Below are 18,162 nucleotides of genomic sequence, written 5' to 3' on the forward strand. Positions count from 1 at the left end.
TTTAATGAGATACTGCCCTGTGAGTTACTATTGGGGAGTGAAGTAGTGCTATGCTATTTCATTGCCAGATCATAAAATCCATCCTCTGTCCTTTGGACAAGGGAAGTATACAGTAATAGAAGCAAAAAACACACACCAAAAACCCAAACCCAAAAAAACAAAAAAATCCCTTCTCGTTCAAGAAAAACCTCAATGGTGGGTTGCTTATCCTACCTTCTTTTCTTGCTTCCCTTTAACACTCTTAATCTATTTCCATATCCATCTGATTCAGGTGGATCATGCCCAAATCTCAGTCATAACTGTGGTGTTTTTGCCCACCTCCTGAGTGCTGGTGGCTGACAAAACAGCATGCTGGACAGTAACCAGCTATTTTTAGCTGGCTTGGCCACTGGATATGTGGTTAGCATTGGGGACTGCACACTGCAAAGCAAATTACAGAGCAAAACAGCATTGTTCAGATGAGTGGGGCATTCTATCCATATGGCAGTTGCTCAAACAGTTTAGACTTAAATGCTCTGTTCTTTCTTTCTTTCTTTCTTTCTCTTTCCAAAGATTGTGTCACACAGCAGAAATCAATGTTATGGGCTTCACAGGCAGTTGGTGGACTGTTGGAGATAAAAGCAGAAGAAGAGAAACCCAAGATGGAGAGAGAAAAATATGATGAAGATTGTGGTGATGAAAGGGTGCTGCTGCTGTTCTGATTAATAAAGTAAAAGCTACTAAGTGCTCTGGTTGAAGGTATGCCGAACAATCCAAAACCAATTCACCGACATGGCAGTCAAGTGTGTTTGTTAGTATGAGAAACTAAGAGGCACATCTTCTCTTATATTACTCTAATAAAAGGGCACTGTGAGATAAAAGGGCAGTGGCAGATTTTAGGTGGACAAGATAGACAACTGCTGACCTACCACACACTCCCCCCTCTCTCTCTCTCTCTCTCTCTGTTGGGCTTTTCACCTAGTGAAGGGCCTTGGGGAACTTTAAGCTTCATAGACTTTAAGGCCAGAGGGGGACTATCGTTATCATCTAGTCTGACCTCCTGCACTTTGCAGGCCACAAAACCTCACCCATCCACTCGTGTACTGAACCCATAACCTCTGGTTGAGTTACTGAAGTCCTCAAATCATGATTTAAAGACTTCAAGTAACAGAGAATCCACCATTTACACTAGTGTAAACCTACAAGTGACCCAAGCCCTATGCTGCAGAGGAAGGTAAAAAAAACACACCAAGGTCTTTGTAAAGGTTCATTCCACTGAGCAGCTCCAATTGCTTCTTAGCTGCTCCTCCAAAAGAGCTTCAGTGAGTCACCAATCAGGCATGCAGCAACAGCTTCATTGTACTAACTTACCCTTCCCACAGAGGCAGCAGCCTCTCCCTGAGCAGAGCCTGGCTCAGATGACCCCCAGGAACAGGTGTTTCCTCAAGCCCGCCAGAGCTGCAGATCAGTCTATGCAACAGAACTAACTGGCTAGGAACCCTCCTGCTGCCTTGCAGCATATCAGACTTTCTCAGCTAGAATTCCAGCTCCTGTTCCTGCCCCAGCCTGCCCCGAGCCCTGTTTCAGTTTTGTCCTTGCACTACTCTGACCTTGCTCCAGCCCTGTCACTGATCTGCTCCAGCCCTGCCCTGCCTCCACCCCCTCAGACTCTAACCACCAGGCTTTGGCCTCTGACCTGCACCTTGGTTCTGGCTACAGTACAGTTTTTGGCTTGTCTACAGACTCTGATCTTGGTTCCAGCACTACCGCTAGCCCAGTTCTGATCCTATGTCTGCCTTTGACCTCTGTTCCAAACACTGGGCCTGACTATCAGGAGGCAGCACCTGACATACAAACTCCAGACCAGTAAGGAAGGGGTTAAGCAGCTGCTCTGGTCATAGGCAGACCCACCTCATCACACCTGCAAAGCTTGCATGGCTTGGAGATTTCACGGGGGAGACCAGATTTCAAGGTCCTTCTGTTTTTCCCAGCTGCGAATTTGGGAAGGTCCTAGTTATAATTTCACTAGTTCTCTTGCAATCCATGGAATACCCCAGCAGAACAGAAAAGACAACATGGCATTTATAGGGTTACAAAGAAGCAGGAAAAAAACCTTGCTTTTGAAAAAGACTTCCAGTCATTCTTTGTTCATCATATCAAAGCACAAAAGGGCATAAACGCACTTTTTCCTTTTGTAGGTCACCTTATTTGCAAATGAACAAAGTACTGTTATAGAACTGATAATCCTTAGGGAACTCATGTAGTTCTGGAGAAGATTTCCAACCAAATAAGTTGTTTGAATGCTAAGTACTTTTGTTAATGAGATATAGGATGAAACAAAAATATGTGTTTATGTTTCTATAGTATGATGTTCGTTAAACTGCATGGATTAGATATGTGTGGGAGTCAGCACAAGACCCAAAAGGAACCAAAGAATGGAAAATGTCATCCATTCCATAAACACTGACTGACAAGGTTTAAGGCTCCCTCTGGCATATGACACTCCAGAGAACTTGTGTTTGTGGACAAACTAAGGGCATGATCCTGCAAGGTGCTGAGCTTTTTTGAGAGGCAATGGGTCTGGGGTTTTGGAGGAAAAAGTTCCTAACTTCTGGCTTACCCGTGAAAAGATGATATTGCTGTGAATTACCTGGCCACCAATAATAGATGCTTGTTAACAGCGCTTACCATATTGTGGAGAGAATCCAACTAACTTCCACATCAAATATGCAGGCCTCTACTACCGTGCTAATAGTATTCTGCTCCAGCTCAAAGGCTGCTGGATGCCCCTGCTTTTTGGAACCTGGCTTCTAGGCCTGAGGGCATTTTAGCTGGCAAGCATGAAGTCTGTCTCCACCACATGGGTTTATTTTAGATTGATCCCGACTGTTGGATGTGAACCCCAGATAGTCAACAATGAGTGAAAGAGAAGGGTGAGCTAGGGTTTGAAGAATCAGACTGGCAATTGTCAGTCCCCAGTTCTAATCCTACCTTTGACATTAACTTCTCTGTGAATCATAGAATCATAGAATATCAGGGTTGGAAGGGACCTCAGGAGGTCATCTAGTCCAACCCCCTGCTCAAAGCAGGATCGATCCCCAATTAAATCATCCCAGCCATGGCTTTGTCAAGCCTGACCTTAAAAACTTCTAAGGAAGGAGATTCCACCACCTCCCTAGGTAACGCATTCCAGTGTTTCACCACCCTCCTAGTGAAAAAGTTTTTTCTAATATCCAACCTAAATCTCCCCCACTGTAGCTTGAGACCATTACTCCTTGTTCTGTCAACTGCTACCACTGAGAACAGTCTAGATCCATCCTCTTTGGAACCCCCTTTCAGGTAGTTGAAAGCAGCTATCAAATCCCCCTTCATTCTTCTCTTCTGCAGACTAAACATCCCCAGTTCCCTCAGCCTCTCCTCATAACTCATGTGTTCCAGACCCCTAATCATTTTTGTTGCCCTACGCTGGACTCTCTCCAATTTTTCCACATCCTTCTTGTAGTGTGGGGCCCAAAACTGGACACAGTACTCCAGATGAGGCCTCACCGGTGTTGAATAGAGGGGAACGATCACGTCCCTCAATCTGCTGGCAGTGCCCCTACTTATACAACCTAAAATGTCATTGGCCTTCTTGGCAACAAAGGCACACTGTTGACTCATATCCAGCTTCTCGTCCATTGTAACGCCTAGGTCCTTTTCTGCAGAACTGCTGCCGAGCCATTCAGTCCCTAGTCTGTAGCGGTGCATTGGATTCTTCCATCCTAAGTGCAGGACTCTGCACTTGTCCTTGTTGAACCTCATCAGATTTCTTTTGGCCCAATCCTCCAATTTGTCTAGGTCCCTCTGTATCCTATCCCTACCCTCCAGCATATCTACCTCTCCTCCCAGTTTAGTGTCATCTGCAAACTTGCTAAGGGTGCAATCCACACTGTGGTCTTGGGCAAATTACTACCTCTCTGCCTATGTTTCCCATCTTAGAAACTGGTTGATAATACTTACTGACCTTATAGGGATGTTGTATTCAACATAAAGTGTCTTCAGCATATAGGCACTCTAGATGGGATAAGTGTAAATAACTGGAGGGGGAAGTATGTATTTAAATCTGTAAGTACCTCTGTTCTCTGCTGGAAGGAATGTCATGATTGTAACAGATCAAATAGCTATGCTTTCTAGCAGCTGACCTAAAGAGGGTGTAACAAACAAGCCCTAATTCTGCCACAATTTACAGATTCTCCTTTAGCTTATGTGATACAGGCCTGAGTTTGTTGATCTGAAAGGTTCTGCTTTCTGTACTAGAAGTTGCATATGCACAGTGACAGGTTACTGTGATGTCATTAAGTAATTGAACCTTTCATGATGCCTATCTGGTACCCTAGGTAGTGAAGTCAAGGGGCACTGATGGTTACCAACATCTTGCAAGATCTGTCCTTTAAATTGTTACACAGGGACAATGGTACCTAGCTGTTTCAGCACTCCAATGGGCAGATTCTCCTGAGCAGCACAAAGAGAGTGGAGGCTGGCTGCATCTCCCTAGCTGGAGATTCCCTTGAAAAAGGGAGTGCCCAACAGGTATAAAGCCGGCATACCTGGGTCTTATGCTACCTTCCCCACAATCCTCAGCAGAAGGGGCATGTCAGAGATAGGCATGAGGACAGGCAGGAGCAAGCTGCACTCGGCTACACTCAGCTGATGGATGGGGCCAGAGAACAGGCAGAGACTCATAGCCATAATAGCCTGATATCCCCCCATTCTCTGCTTTGCTAAGGGTAAATCCAGTGAGACAGAGACTCTGACCCTGCAGCTGTGAGTGAATGTTCTTCTGAGTCTGGATGCTATAGTCTGTCTGAAACTCTCGCTGCAGCCAAAGGCAGGTTGCAGGATGTGTAGAGCCCTGCACAGATACCAAATTTATATTCACAGATATAAAGCAGATATCCGAGGAGCTACAGGAATCCAGAGTTTTGCCAGGATTCCAGGCTCTACCGGCAGCGTCGAGAGCTGCTGCATGTCGGCCGCCACTTGCAGGAGCCAGCACCCCATGCAGGCAGCTCCTCCAGCATGGCCGTACCACCCCCATCCCCGCCCACTGGGGCAGGCACCAGACTCAGCGGCAGCTGTCCCTGGTCATGCTGGTCCGGGAGTGTGCAAGCCGCTGAGCCTGATGCCCTCCCCAGTGGGCAGGGTTGGGGGTGGTACAGCCAGACCCGAGGAGCTGCCCATGTAAGGCGCTGGCTCCTGTGATAGAGCCCGGCAGCTCCTTAGGTGTCCGCTTTATATCCATGGATATACATTTGGTATCCACGCAGGGCTCTACGGATGTGGGCTTAGACTCTATGTACTTATCATACATCAGAGATTTATAATTGGGGTGGGCATTTTGGCAATGTGATAAGCATCTGTTTGATCTGTAATCAGATCATTTTATCAGTGTTGTTCGGATTATGCAAAAGGCACCAAAATGCAAATGAATCCCCTTCCTCCACATTCCACAACAAAGCCTCCCAAAGCACGTAAGCCTGCTGTGTACTCTTTATGATGGCTTGTGATGAGAAGCTTTTGTGTCATCTCTGCCTCATGACTGGGCCAAATGGCCTCGTGGCTATGAGTGTGATACAGACTCAGTGAATGGCAGCTCTCCCATTTTTTTCCCTAGTCTTGCCAAGTACCTTCACCACTCAGTGCACAGGCAGGACTGAGCATACAAAGAGCCTTGCCTGAGGCATCTGCTACAGATGGCTCTGTACAAAAACTGGAAGTGCAGCCTTCTGACCATGTGTTCTCTGTCCTCAGTGTTGCGTTGTCATGATTTAAGCATATACTTAAAGTTCAGCCTGTCCATAAGTGCTTTGCTGAATCAATGCTTTACCTTAATACACTTTGAAGTTAATTTCACATTTATTTTTCCTTAAATGTTTGATCTTAAAATAAGATACAAGTCTCCCAAATTCCTGCAGTGATACAGTGCATAGCTTTAGTATGCTAACTCTGGCCAGTTTAGGTACCACAAATGAGTTTATCTAAATAATAGTATTTCATCCAATGAATTCAGATGCTCGAGCACAATAATATTCTAAAGAGAAATTATGGCGTATTACCAGCTATAAACAAGTGACTTGTGGCAGACAGATCGAGTAACTAGATTATTGCCAATTCAGTGGTTATGTGTCTACTGACTCTAAGAGACCTCTGCCAGTATCCACTTTGTGAGAGATGAAATGGTAACCATCTGGGCAGACGTGTATATAATAGCACATTCAATATCAGCTATTACTTCACTCTCTTGCAATGTACTGTCTGTTCTTTAGGCACTCACCACTTAGAAAAGCACTTTACCTGAGCATTTTTCCCTTAGGGAAATAACTTGAATGACTGAATAACCTTGTTGCTACAGCACTGTGTTAGACAGGCTGACAGCTTCTGCCGATTGGAGTTGAATGAAGTTCAGCCAATGAGAGAGCAGTTTAGAATTTAACATTGTTTAATCTGAGGCAAAGAACAGACCCAACTGGGTCTATTACAGAGACTCTGTAAAGGGATAATTTCTGAACTCTTTGTTTAGTTCACTCATTATGTTTCATGTGCAAGGTGAGGTGCCCATTGTTCATGCCGATTTACCAACATTGGGATGTTTATTTATATCCAGATTTGGGTGGTTTAAAAATTAGGCATTGACTGAGTGTTTTATTCTGAGTGAAGTTCACCTTCAGTTTTATAGTCTCAGTATATTGGACCAGATCATCATTGGTTTATCTCCACCGAAACCAGTGGAGTTACCCTAGGGCTGCAATTAGGCCACCTGTGCTACCAGGTGCTTGTCATTGTAGGTGCTTATTACATCTATTGTAAGCAGTGTAATTGTAGCCGTGCTGGTCCCAGGATATTAGAGAGACAAGGTGGGTGAGGGTCCAATAAAAGATATTACAACTTCTGTTGGTGAGAGAGGCTCTGAAGAAGAGCTCTGTGTGGCTCAAAAGCTTGTCTCTCACCAACAGAAGGTGAGGCAAGAAAAGATATTACTGTCACAACCTCAGGGGTTCCCCTGGGGAAGGCGAGATCAGCACTGCGTGTTGCTAACGCTGTTGCAAGTATCGCAAAGCATTTTGAGGAGGGTCAAAGGTGTGAGTAGGGAGTGGAAGATTCTTTTGTAGGCTGCAAGAGGCCAAAGGGGGAAGGAAAAAGAGAGCAGAGAATGGGTTAACTCAACACTGCAGCTAGCAAGCTCAGTCCAACGATAAGATGCTGGCCCCAGTCCAAGGTCACGGTGCTAGACGAGAGGTTTATCTATCACCCAGCCACATCCAGCCATGAAAAACCAGGGCTGCAAAGATGAAAAATACAGGTGAGACGACGAGGAGCGGGAGCAGAGTTTTGCATCCCTGGAACCATTGTGTTTTGGAAAAGTGAAGAAGACCACAGAAAGCCGATTTGGATTGGCACAAAGAGCACCAGGAACAGAGGTCACGGAATGGAACACCCCAAAGGAACCCAGGACTTAAAAGCCTTCTGACAGCTGGAGTAATTCAGAGATCACAGTGGACCCCGGACGACCTGGGCCCAGGACAGAACTCCCGTCCACCCTTTCACTTCTTCTGCTTACGTTACACCCAGGCTTGGCCAGCCTCAGGTAGAGCATGTGTGAGTATGAAAGTGTGTTAGGGCATGAGGCACTAACGCTATCTTCCTTCCTCTGAGTGACATGGGGAGCACCCATCACTCTTCACTGTTATTTTATTATTTTATCAATAAAGCTTTAAAACCCAGTTACATGGTATGTTCCGTCATCTCTCCCTAAAGATCCTGTGGCCTCAGCCTGATCACCTGATGCTCCAGGAAGATTGGTAATATAAATCTGTCACACCACCTCACCCAGCTTGTCTCTCTCTTACATCTATTGGCAGTTTCAGACCTCTGCATTCAGCTTGGCAATGATCTTTCCCTCTTTGATATTTAATTGTCTCCCTGTACACTGTAAACCATTAAAGATTTGTAAGGTTTCCAGACACAGTCTGTATCACATATTATAATAGCGTTGGATGGACTTTCTATTACAGGGCATAGAGAGCAATAACTTGGTTTGCAGTTGAGCAAATGGCTCATCCGCATACTGACAGATTCAGGTCTCTACTGGAAACGATTAAATAGTGCACTGTAATGAACCATGTGACTCAAAATGAACTTATTATGGGTTTGAGTGTCCTAAGTCTGAATAAGGTTTTCATGTGGCTGAGGATTTTCAGAACTTGTACAAGAGGAAATACAGAAACACAGACCCTGCCTGTTATCAACCTCCCAGCTTTTATTGTTAAAAACCGCAATAAATGTAGCCTATTGGGGAACAGAAACAGGCTGTTATAGTGGCATGGGGTGGTCACCAGTGACTCCTTTCAGACCCTAAGGACAGACCACACCACTTCACCCCCACCCTGTTTTATTTTGTTGTTCAGGCAGGCCTCTGCCTGTACTGATATTTACAAACCCCAGCTAGCTCCCCCTGGCTTCTGTTCCCTTCTCCAAAGCTAGCAGCTGCCAGCTGTGCCTTTCTTCTGGCTCTCAGCTTCCCCACTTCTGATTTATATGCTCAGCTGCTGGGGTTGCTTCCCCCTCTAAGTAGCCCTTCAGCTGTAGCTCTAGTCCATTGACTGACTTTCCAATTAGGTCTCAATTAACCTATATTGATGGGGATTTGAGTGACAGGATGCTTAGTCAGTTCCTGACTCAGCAAACCCTGTCACATATGGTTCCAAGAGAGTACCTTTGACCTATCACTCAGTGTCTCTGTGATGACAGGCCCATACCTGTACTTCTCTCAGGATGGAAACCACAATTCACCCTATTCTTAGACTGGGTCCCCAGCACCATTGTTCACCAGCAGTGTTTCCTTGGAAGGGCTGTCAAGGTTCCTTCCCCACTCTGAACACTAGGGTACAGATGTGGGGACCTGCATGAAAAACCTCCTAAGCTTATCTTTACCAGCTTAGGTCAAAACTTCCCCAAGGTACAAAATATTCCACCCTTTGTCCTTGGATTGGCCGCTACCACCACCAAACTAATACTGGTTACTGGGGAAGAGCTGTTTGGAAACGTCTTTCCCCCCAAAATACTTCCCAAAACCTTGCACCCCACTTCCTGGACAAGGTTTGGTAAAAAGCCTCACCAATTTGCCTAGGTGACTACAGACCCAGACCCTTGGATCTTAAGAACAATGAACAATCCTCCCAACACTTGCACCCCTCCTTTCCTGGGAAATGTTGGATAAAAAGCCTCACCAATTTGCATAGGTGACCACAGACCCAAACCCTAATATTTTAGAACAATGAAAAAGCATTCAGTTTTCCTACAAGAAGACTTTTAATAGAAATAGAAGTAAATAGAAGTAAAGAAATCACCTCTGCAAAATCAGGATGGTAGATACCTTACAGGGTAATTAGATTCAAAACATAGAGAATCCCTCCCGGCAAAAACTTAAGTTACAAAAAAGATACACAGACAGAAACAGTTATTCTATTCAGCACAATTCTTTTCTCAGCCATTTAAAGAAATCATAATCTAAAAGATCTAAGTCTCCATTCTTGGTCTATCCCGGGCAAAGGCAGCATAAAGACAGATGGAGACCCTTTGTTTCTCTCCCTCCTCCCAGCTTTTGAAAGTATCTTGTCTCCTCATTGGTCCTTTTGGTCAGGTGCCAGCGAGGTTACCTTTAGCTTCTTAACCCTTTACAGGTGAGAGGAGCTTTCCCCTGGCCAGGAGAGATTTCAAAGGGGTTTACCCTTCCCTTTATATTTATGACAAGGGCCAACTGGATTTTGTGTTGTGACTAGTATGAAAATGCAGTGACAGAACTGCTTGCTCAGAACAGAGAGGACAATTCCTAAAACAAGAAAAGGCCTGTAATGCATGTTATCTTACCTAAACTGTAGCCTTTCCTTGCAAGGTTAGACAGGCTGCTCTTCTCTCAGTCACAACCCCCCCGCCCAGTGTTGAGGATGGGTGAAGTAGACTGAACCCCTGCAGCCTCTGCCTCTCAGTCTGCAGCCTCTGCCTCTCAGTCTGACCCTCAGTCAGCAACTCCTCCGTCAGCTCACAGGGCAGTCTCTTCATAGGCACTGACTTTTGTTTTTGCCGGTGGGTGCTTTTGAAGAGGTGTGTGTGGTGGGTATAATGGAAACAAGCAGGGAGAACTGGAGGTCCTGGTGATGTCAAGGAACTGTGACGTGATTGGAATAACAGAGACTTGGTGGGATAACTCACATGACTGGAGTACTGTCATGGATGGTTATAAACTGTTCAGGAAGGACAGGCAGGGCAGAAAAGGTGGGGGAGTAGCACTGTATGTAAGGGAGCAGTATGACTGCTCAGAGCTCCGGTACGAAACTGTAGAAAAACCTGAGTGTCTCTGGATTAAGTTTAGAAGTGTGTGCAACAAGAGTGATGTAGTGGTGGGAGTCTGCTATAGACCACCGGACCAGGGGGATGAGGTAGATGAGGCTTTCTTCCGGCAGCTCACGGAAGCTACTAGATCGCATGCCCTGATTCTCATGGGTGACTTTAATTTTCCTGATATCTGCTGGGAGAGCAATACAGCAGTGCATAGACAATCCAGGAAGTTTTTGGAAAACGTAGGGGACAATTTCCTGGCGCAAGTGCTAGAGGAGCCAACTAGCGGGGGCGCTTTTCTTGACCTGCTGCTCACAAACCGGGTAGAATTAGTGGGGGAAGCAAAAGTGGATGGGAATCTGGGAGGCAGTGACCATGAGTTGGTTGAGTTCAGGATCCTGACGCAGGGAAGAAAGGTAAGCAGCAGGATACGGACCCTGGACTTCAGGAAAGCAGACTTCGACTCCCTCAGGGAACGGATGGCCAGGATCCCCTGGGGAACTAACATGAAGGGGAAAGGAGTCCAGGAGAGCTGGCTGTATTTCAAGGAATCCCTGTTGAGGTTACAGGGACAAACCATCCCAATGAGTCGAAAGAATAGTAAATATGGCAGGCGACCAGCTTGGCTTAATGGTGAAATCCTAGCGGATCTTAAACATAAAAAAGAAGCTTACAAGAAGTGGAAGGTTGGACATATGACCAGGGAAGAGTATAAAAATATTGCTCGGGCATGTAGGAATGATATCAGGAGGGCCAAATCGCACCTGGAGCTGCAGCTAGCCAGAGATGTCAAGAGTAACAAGAAGGGTTTCTTCAGGCATGTTGGCAACAAGAAGAAAGCCAAGGAAAGTGTGGGCCCCTTACTGAATGAGGGAGGCAACCTAGTGAGAGAGGATGTGGAAAAAGCTAATGTACTCAATGCTTTTTTTGCCTCTGTCTTCACTAACAAGGTCAGCTCCCAGACTGCTGCGCTGGGCATCACAAAATGGGGAAGAGATGGCCAGCCCTCTGTGGAGATAGAGGTGGTTAGGGACTATTTAGAAAAGCTGGATGTGCACAAGTCCATGGGGCCGGACGAGTTGCATCCGAGAGTGCTGAAGGAATTGGCGGCTGTGATTGCAGAGCCATTGGCCATTATCTTTGAAAACTCGTGGCGAACGGGGGAAGTCCTGGATGACTGGAAAAAGGCTAATGTAGTGCCAATCTTTAAAAAAGGGAAGAAGGAGGATCCTGGGAACTACAGGCCACTCAGCCTCACCTCAGTCCCTAGAAAAATCATGGAGCAGGTCCTCAAAGAATCAATCCTGAAGCACTTGCATGAGAGGAAAGTGATCAGGAACAGCCAGCATGGATTCACCAAGGGAAGGTCATGCCTGACTAATCTAATCGCCTTTTATGATGAGATTACTGGTTCTGTGGATGAAGGGAAAGCAGTGGATGTATTGTTTCTTGACTTTAGCAAAGCTTTTGACACGGTCTCCCACAGTATTCTTGTCAGCAAGTTAAAGAAGTATGGGCTGGATGAATGGACTATAAGGTGGGTAGAAAGCTGGCTAGATCGTCGGGCTCAACGGGTAGTGATCAATGGCTCCATGTCTAGTTGGCAGCCGGTGTCAAGTGGAGTGCCCCAGGGGTCGGTCCTGGGGCCAGTTTTGGTCAATATCTTCATGAATGATCTGGAGGATGGTGTAGATTGCACTCTCAGCAAATTTGCAGATGATACTAAACTGGGAGGAGTGGTAGATATGCTGGAGGGCAGGGATAGGATACAGAAGGACCTAGACGAATTGGAGGATTGGGCCAAAAGAAATCTGATGAGGTTCAATAAGGATAAGTGCAGGGCCCTGCACTTAGGACGGAAGAATCCAATGCACCGCTACAGACTAGGGGCCGAATGGCTAGGCAGCAGTTCTGCGGAAAAGGACCTAGGGGTGACAGTGGACGAGAAGCTGGATATGAGTCAGCAGTGTGCCCTTGTTGCCAAGAAGGCCAATGGCATTTTGGGATGTATAAGTAGGGGCATAGGGAGCAGATCGAGGGACGTGATCGTTCCCCTCTATTCGACACTGGTGAGGCCCCATCTGGAGTACTGTGTCCAGTTTTGGGCCCCACACTACAAGAAGGATGTGGATAAATTGGAGAGAGTCCAGCGAAGGGCAACAAAAATGATTAGGGGTCTAGAACACATGACTTATGAGGAGAGGCTGAGGGAGCTGGGATTGTTTAGTCTGCAGAAGAGAAGAATGAGGGGGGATTTGATAGCTGCTTTCAACTACCTGAAAGGGGGTTCCAAAGAGGATGGCTCTAGACTGTTCTCAATGGTAGCAGATGACAGAACGAGGAGTAATGGTCTCAAGTTGCAGTGGGGGAGGTTTAGATTGGATATTAGGAAAAACTTTTTCACTAGGAGGGTGGTGAAACACTGGAATGCGTTACCTAGGGAGGTGGTAGAATCTCCTTCCTTAGAGGTTTTTAAGGTCAGGCTTGACAAAGCCCTGGCTGGGATGATTTAACTGGGAATTGGTCCTGCTTCGAGCAGGGGGTTGGACTAGATGACCTTCTGGGGTCCCTTCCAACCCTGATATTCTATGATTCTATGATTCTATGAATAGGCCAGGGAAGGCTAAGCCTTCCCTAGCTCAGCTGCCACTGACCCGCCGACAGACAGCTGGGACATGGTGGCCTCGCCCCTTCCCCAAGGCTCCCACCCACCGCCTGCTGCACTGCTGCTGCTGCCTGACTTCCTCCACTCCACCCCCCACTCTCAGGAGTCCCCGCTCGCTCGCTGCGACCCTCCTCCTCCAAGGCAGGAGAGTGAGGAAGGACCTGGCAAGCTAGCGGCAGGAGCGGGGGTCTGGCAGGAGAATGAGGAGGTGGGTGAGGAGGGGAGCCAGCGGTGGGCGTGGGGGCTGGCGGCTGTGCAGGGCATTGGGGTTGGCACAGCTCAGGTGGGCTGGCAGCTTGGCCGGGCACTGGGGCCAGGAGCTCGGCTGGGTGCTAGCCGGCCCGGAGCTCGGGGAGGGGGAGGAGGAGGCCAGCGGCTTGGCTGGGTACAGGTCAGCCCAGCTCAGGCAGGCCTGTGGTTCGCCTGGACGCTGGGGCTCGGGCAGGCTCACAGCTCAGGAGGGCCGGCAACTTGGCCAGACACTGGGGCCAGCCCGGTGCTTGGGGATGGTGGGGGAGCAGCTCGTCTGGATGCTGGGGCTGGCCCAGTGCTTGGGGGGGTGGCTCCCCCAGACGCTGGGGCTGGCCCGGTGCTTGGGGGGGCCAGGCTGGTGCGGCTGGGGCCAGCAGGTCATGGCTCCTCCAGTCGTGGGTTGGGGGGAGAGGTCCTCAGGGCTCCTCTGGTCACTGTGTGGGGTAGTTCGGGGCTCCAGTGTGGGGGGGGTCCTCGGCCAGAAGGAGCAGGGCCAGTGGGCTAGCCTCCCCAAAGCGAGGGTTCACCCACCACCCATTTCTCGGGGGGGTGGGTGCTCTGCCAGTTTTGGGGGAGGCTATCATCAGCATTTTTATACACTTCTTTCATATTCTTTATTATTGAATGTGTCTATCATTGGTATCTTTACTATTTTAGTAATGATTAAATTGCTATGAACTACATAATTACATTATCATGAATTACAGTATATTAAAATAATTGCAATTCCCCCTACACACTGTCTTCACAAAGTGTCTTCACTAAGTCTTCTTTTAAGCTGGAGAATGAGCATTCCACAGTTCAGGATGATACAGGCACAGTGAGGATTCTTATAAATTTGCAGTACTCTGGAAGCACAGTGCAAGCCCCCGGGGGACACTTCTCTCCATTCTGAAAATGGGCCATTTATTCCTACCCTTTGTTTCCTATATTTTAACTGGAGTGCCTGGCAATGCTTTCAGGATCATCTAATGATCCTTAATTTAATTTAATGACAAGCCTTTTCTTATCTTAATCACCTTGCCTCTTTTTATAAACAAACTCCCTGCCCCAAGGACAGAAGCTGTTAGCAGCACAGAACTCATCACAGTCCACACTCAAGCTCTGGCTCTTGGGTGCTGAGAACCCCTTTTTTTTCCCCATGGGTGCTTGAGTCCAGAGCACCCACAGAGTTGGCGCCTATGAGTCTTTTAGCCATTTCAAAGTCCTTTGGTTTGTCTCACACCCTTGCATCTTGCCAGGAGGTCAGAGGTAGCCTTCCCGGAGTGGAGTCACTGTATTGTCCATCTGAGCACCAGCAACTGAATTATGGTAATTGTCCTCCTTTCTGGAGTTGTGTACAACCTCCCAGGATTGAGCTAACTCTTTGCCTCCCATGTGGTAGGCAGATGATTGTAACCCAGAGGTATACATTTATTTAAAAAATAGTACACTTTCCTCAGTGCTATATGCCTCTTAATTCCTTATGACAGCATGTAACCTGCCCCTCAGTGACTAGAGTATGTTTTCAAGCATGAGTGCTCGTAGCCCTTATATAAATCTGTATTGTAGCCAATGTAACCTCAGATGATATTCTTATTATTCACATCAATGCTTAATCCTCTGTTAAATCCTTAGAATCTCTTTGATCCATGGTCTCCAGATAGTAAATCCACAGGTTAATCTGAATAGAGAAGAATATTATAATAAATAGAAACAATACGATATGATTGAATCTCTCAGCGAATGTAGCACTAAGCACTAATGGTGAAGACACATTTTACTCTAAACAACCTATTCACAAGGGCTAGGTTCCATTTTAGTCCATGAGTAGCTGCACTAAAATGAATGGGACTGCCTGTGCAGTACTCAATGTGAATATAGGTGTGACAGGTTGGACCCCTTGGGAAGCCATCTGATGTGCTGAGATACCACTGAGTCTACCTGTTCTTCCAGCATGGCACCCCTTTAACCTGTCTTGCTGAGTCAGGCTCTTAAAACCTCCTCTAACACAGGCAGGCAGGACCGCACCCAGATGCGGATCAGCTCTGAGAAGACTCAGCTTCAGGGACTTGCTCCAGCACTCAAATGTCTACCTCCCTTGGAGTGCAGACACAAAGATATATTATGAAATTCGCCCCCCTCCCTCAATGTGGAGAGAGGTGTGCACACTGCTTGCCCCCACAGTTAGAAATTACAGAAACTGGGTTTAATAATAAACTAAACAAATTTTATTAACTATAAAAGGCAGATTTTAAGTGGTAAAAGCTGTAACAAACAGAACAAAGCAGATTACCAAGCAAATGAAATCAAACATGTAAACTAAGCTAGTTTCACTAAAGAAATTGGTTACAAATAGTATTTCTCACCCTAGATATTGTTGCAGGCAGGTTGCAAATTTTCTGTGGTTCAGTGTTCCAGTTATATTCCTTTTCAGACTGGACCCCTGTCTCAGTCTGGACTCCCCCCTTGCCTTCAGTTTTTCTTCTTGGGCAGACAGGTCATGGAGAGGAGGAGTCCTGTTTGCTTTCCTCCCCACCCTTAAATAGGATTTACATAAGGCAGGAAACCTTTGTTTCCCAAACTTGACCTGCCCCCTTCCCTTACAGTGGAAAATTACAAGAAGTCCCAGGTAATGTTTTAGTATCAGGTGACAAGACCACCTGACTCTGTAGGATCATAGCATCCATGAGTTAGTGGCAGTACGGAGCATAAACAGGAAGGCCAAACTTTTCACAGTCCATTATCCTTGTTGATGGGCTGTCCGCCCTGTCTGGCTTTTCCATTATTGTACCTGAAGTGTTAGCAGTGGACATCACCCGAAGTAGCATAGTTGAAATACAGATACACAGTCAATATTCCTAACTTCAGACACAGAAATGGTACAGGCATACTGTCATAAATATAAAGGGAAGGGTAAACCCCTTTAAAATCCCTCCTGGTCAGAGGAAAAATCCTCTCACCTGTAAAGGGTTAAGAAGCTAAAGGTAACCTCGCTGGCACCTGACCAAAATGACCAATGAGGAGACAAGATACTTTCAAAAGCTGGGAGGAGGGAGAAAAACAAAGGGTCTGTGCCTGTCTGTATGCTGCTTTTGCTGGGGACGGAACAGGAATGGAGTCTTAGAACTTTTAGTAAGTAATCTAGCTAGGTATGTGTTAGATTATGATTTGTTTAAATGGCTGAGAAAAGAGCTGTGCTGAATAGAATGACTATTCCTGTCTGTGTTTCTTTTTTATAACTTAAGGTTTTGCCTAGAGGGATTCTCTATGTTTTGAATCTAATTACCCTGTAAGGTATCTACCATCCTGATTTTACAGGGGGGATTCCTTTACTTCTATTAAAAGTCTTCTTGTAAGAAAACTGAATGCTTTTTCATTGTTCTAAAATATTAGGGTTTGGGTCTGTGGTCACCTATGCAAATTGGTGAGGATTTTTACCAAACCTTCCCCAGGAAGTGGGGTGCAAGGGTTGGGAGGATTTTGGGGGGAAAGACATGTCCGAACTACGTTTCCCAGTAAACCCAGAGAAAGTTTGGTGGTGGCAGTGGAAATCCAAGGGCAAAGGGTAAAATTAATTTGTACCTTTGGGAAGTTTTAACCTAAGCTGGTAAAAGTAAGCTTAGGAGGTTTTCATGCAGGTCCCCACATCTGTACCCTAGAGTTCAGAGTGGGGAAGGAACCTTGACACATACAAACTGGATAATCGCATTCAGTAAATCATAACCTTTCCAATGATATCTCACATGAGCCATCTTGCATAAAGTATATCTCAGTTGTGTCAGATGCATATCATAAGCCTATTTTCATTAAGAATATGGAATGACACATCACAATAGGTATCTACGTATGGGTTTAGTGCCTAACTTTAATTAGCCACATCTGAGAAGCTTAACCAGAGCACTTTTTTTTTTGGCAGGCAGCCAAAAAATTGCACCCACAAATAATTTCCTGGAAAGGCATGGAAATTCCTTCCTCAAGAGATCAGGCTGATTTCACGTCTTACTGTCTTCCACTCAAAGTGCAAGTCCCATTTGTTTGCCTTTTTTACAACAATCAGGATAAGAATAAAACACTTTCTACCCTCCGCCCTTCCACCACACACATTTATGACTAATGTAGAATACCCCTTCCTGCCAGTGGATGAGAGGAAGAGAGAACCAGTTATCAACAACCTACTTAGTTCTGTTTATTCAGCTACTAGAGTGCTTGGCATTCTATATATAGCTAGCTAGCAACTATGTGCAGTTAAGACCCCTCTATCTGTGCTTTGGAGCCAAAGGAAACCCTGTGACATAAATTAATATATACATTCAGGGGCTTCTCTGTACCAGTGAGCCTCATGAACAATTTATGTGCAAGACTCATGAAATGAGAGTTACCAAAAGAAACTACAGCATTTGCTCAAGAAACTCCCTGAAAAAGCACAAGATCAAATCCGCACAGACACACCCCTGGAACCCCAACCCGGGATATTCTATCTACTACCCAAGATCCATAAACCTGGAAACCCTGGGCGCCCCATCATCTCAGGCATTGGCACCCTGACAGCAGGATTGTCTGGCTATGTAGACTCCCTCCTCAGGCCCTACGCTATCAGCACTCCCAGCTACCTTCGAGACACCACTGACTTCCTGAGGAAACTACAATCCATCGGTGATCTTCCTGAAAACACCATCCTGACCACTATGGATGTAGAAGCCCTCTACACCAACATTCCACACAAAGATGGACTACAAGCTGTCAAGAACACTATCCCCGATAATGTCACGGCTAACCTGGTGGCTGAACTTTGTGACTTTGTCCTTACCCATAACTATTTTACATTTGGGGACAATGTATACCTTCAGATCAGCGGCACTGCTATGGGTACCCGCATGGCCCCACAGTATGCCAACATTTTTATGGCTGAC

Source organism: Lepidochelys kempii, chromosome 1, assembly GCF_965140285.1.
Source record: "Lepidochelys kempii isolate rLepKem1 chromosome 1, rLepKem1.hap1, whole genome shotgun sequence".
In the NCBI taxonomy this organism is placed as follows: Eukaryota; Metazoa; Chordata; order Testudines; family Cheloniidae; genus Lepidochelys; species Lepidochelys kempii.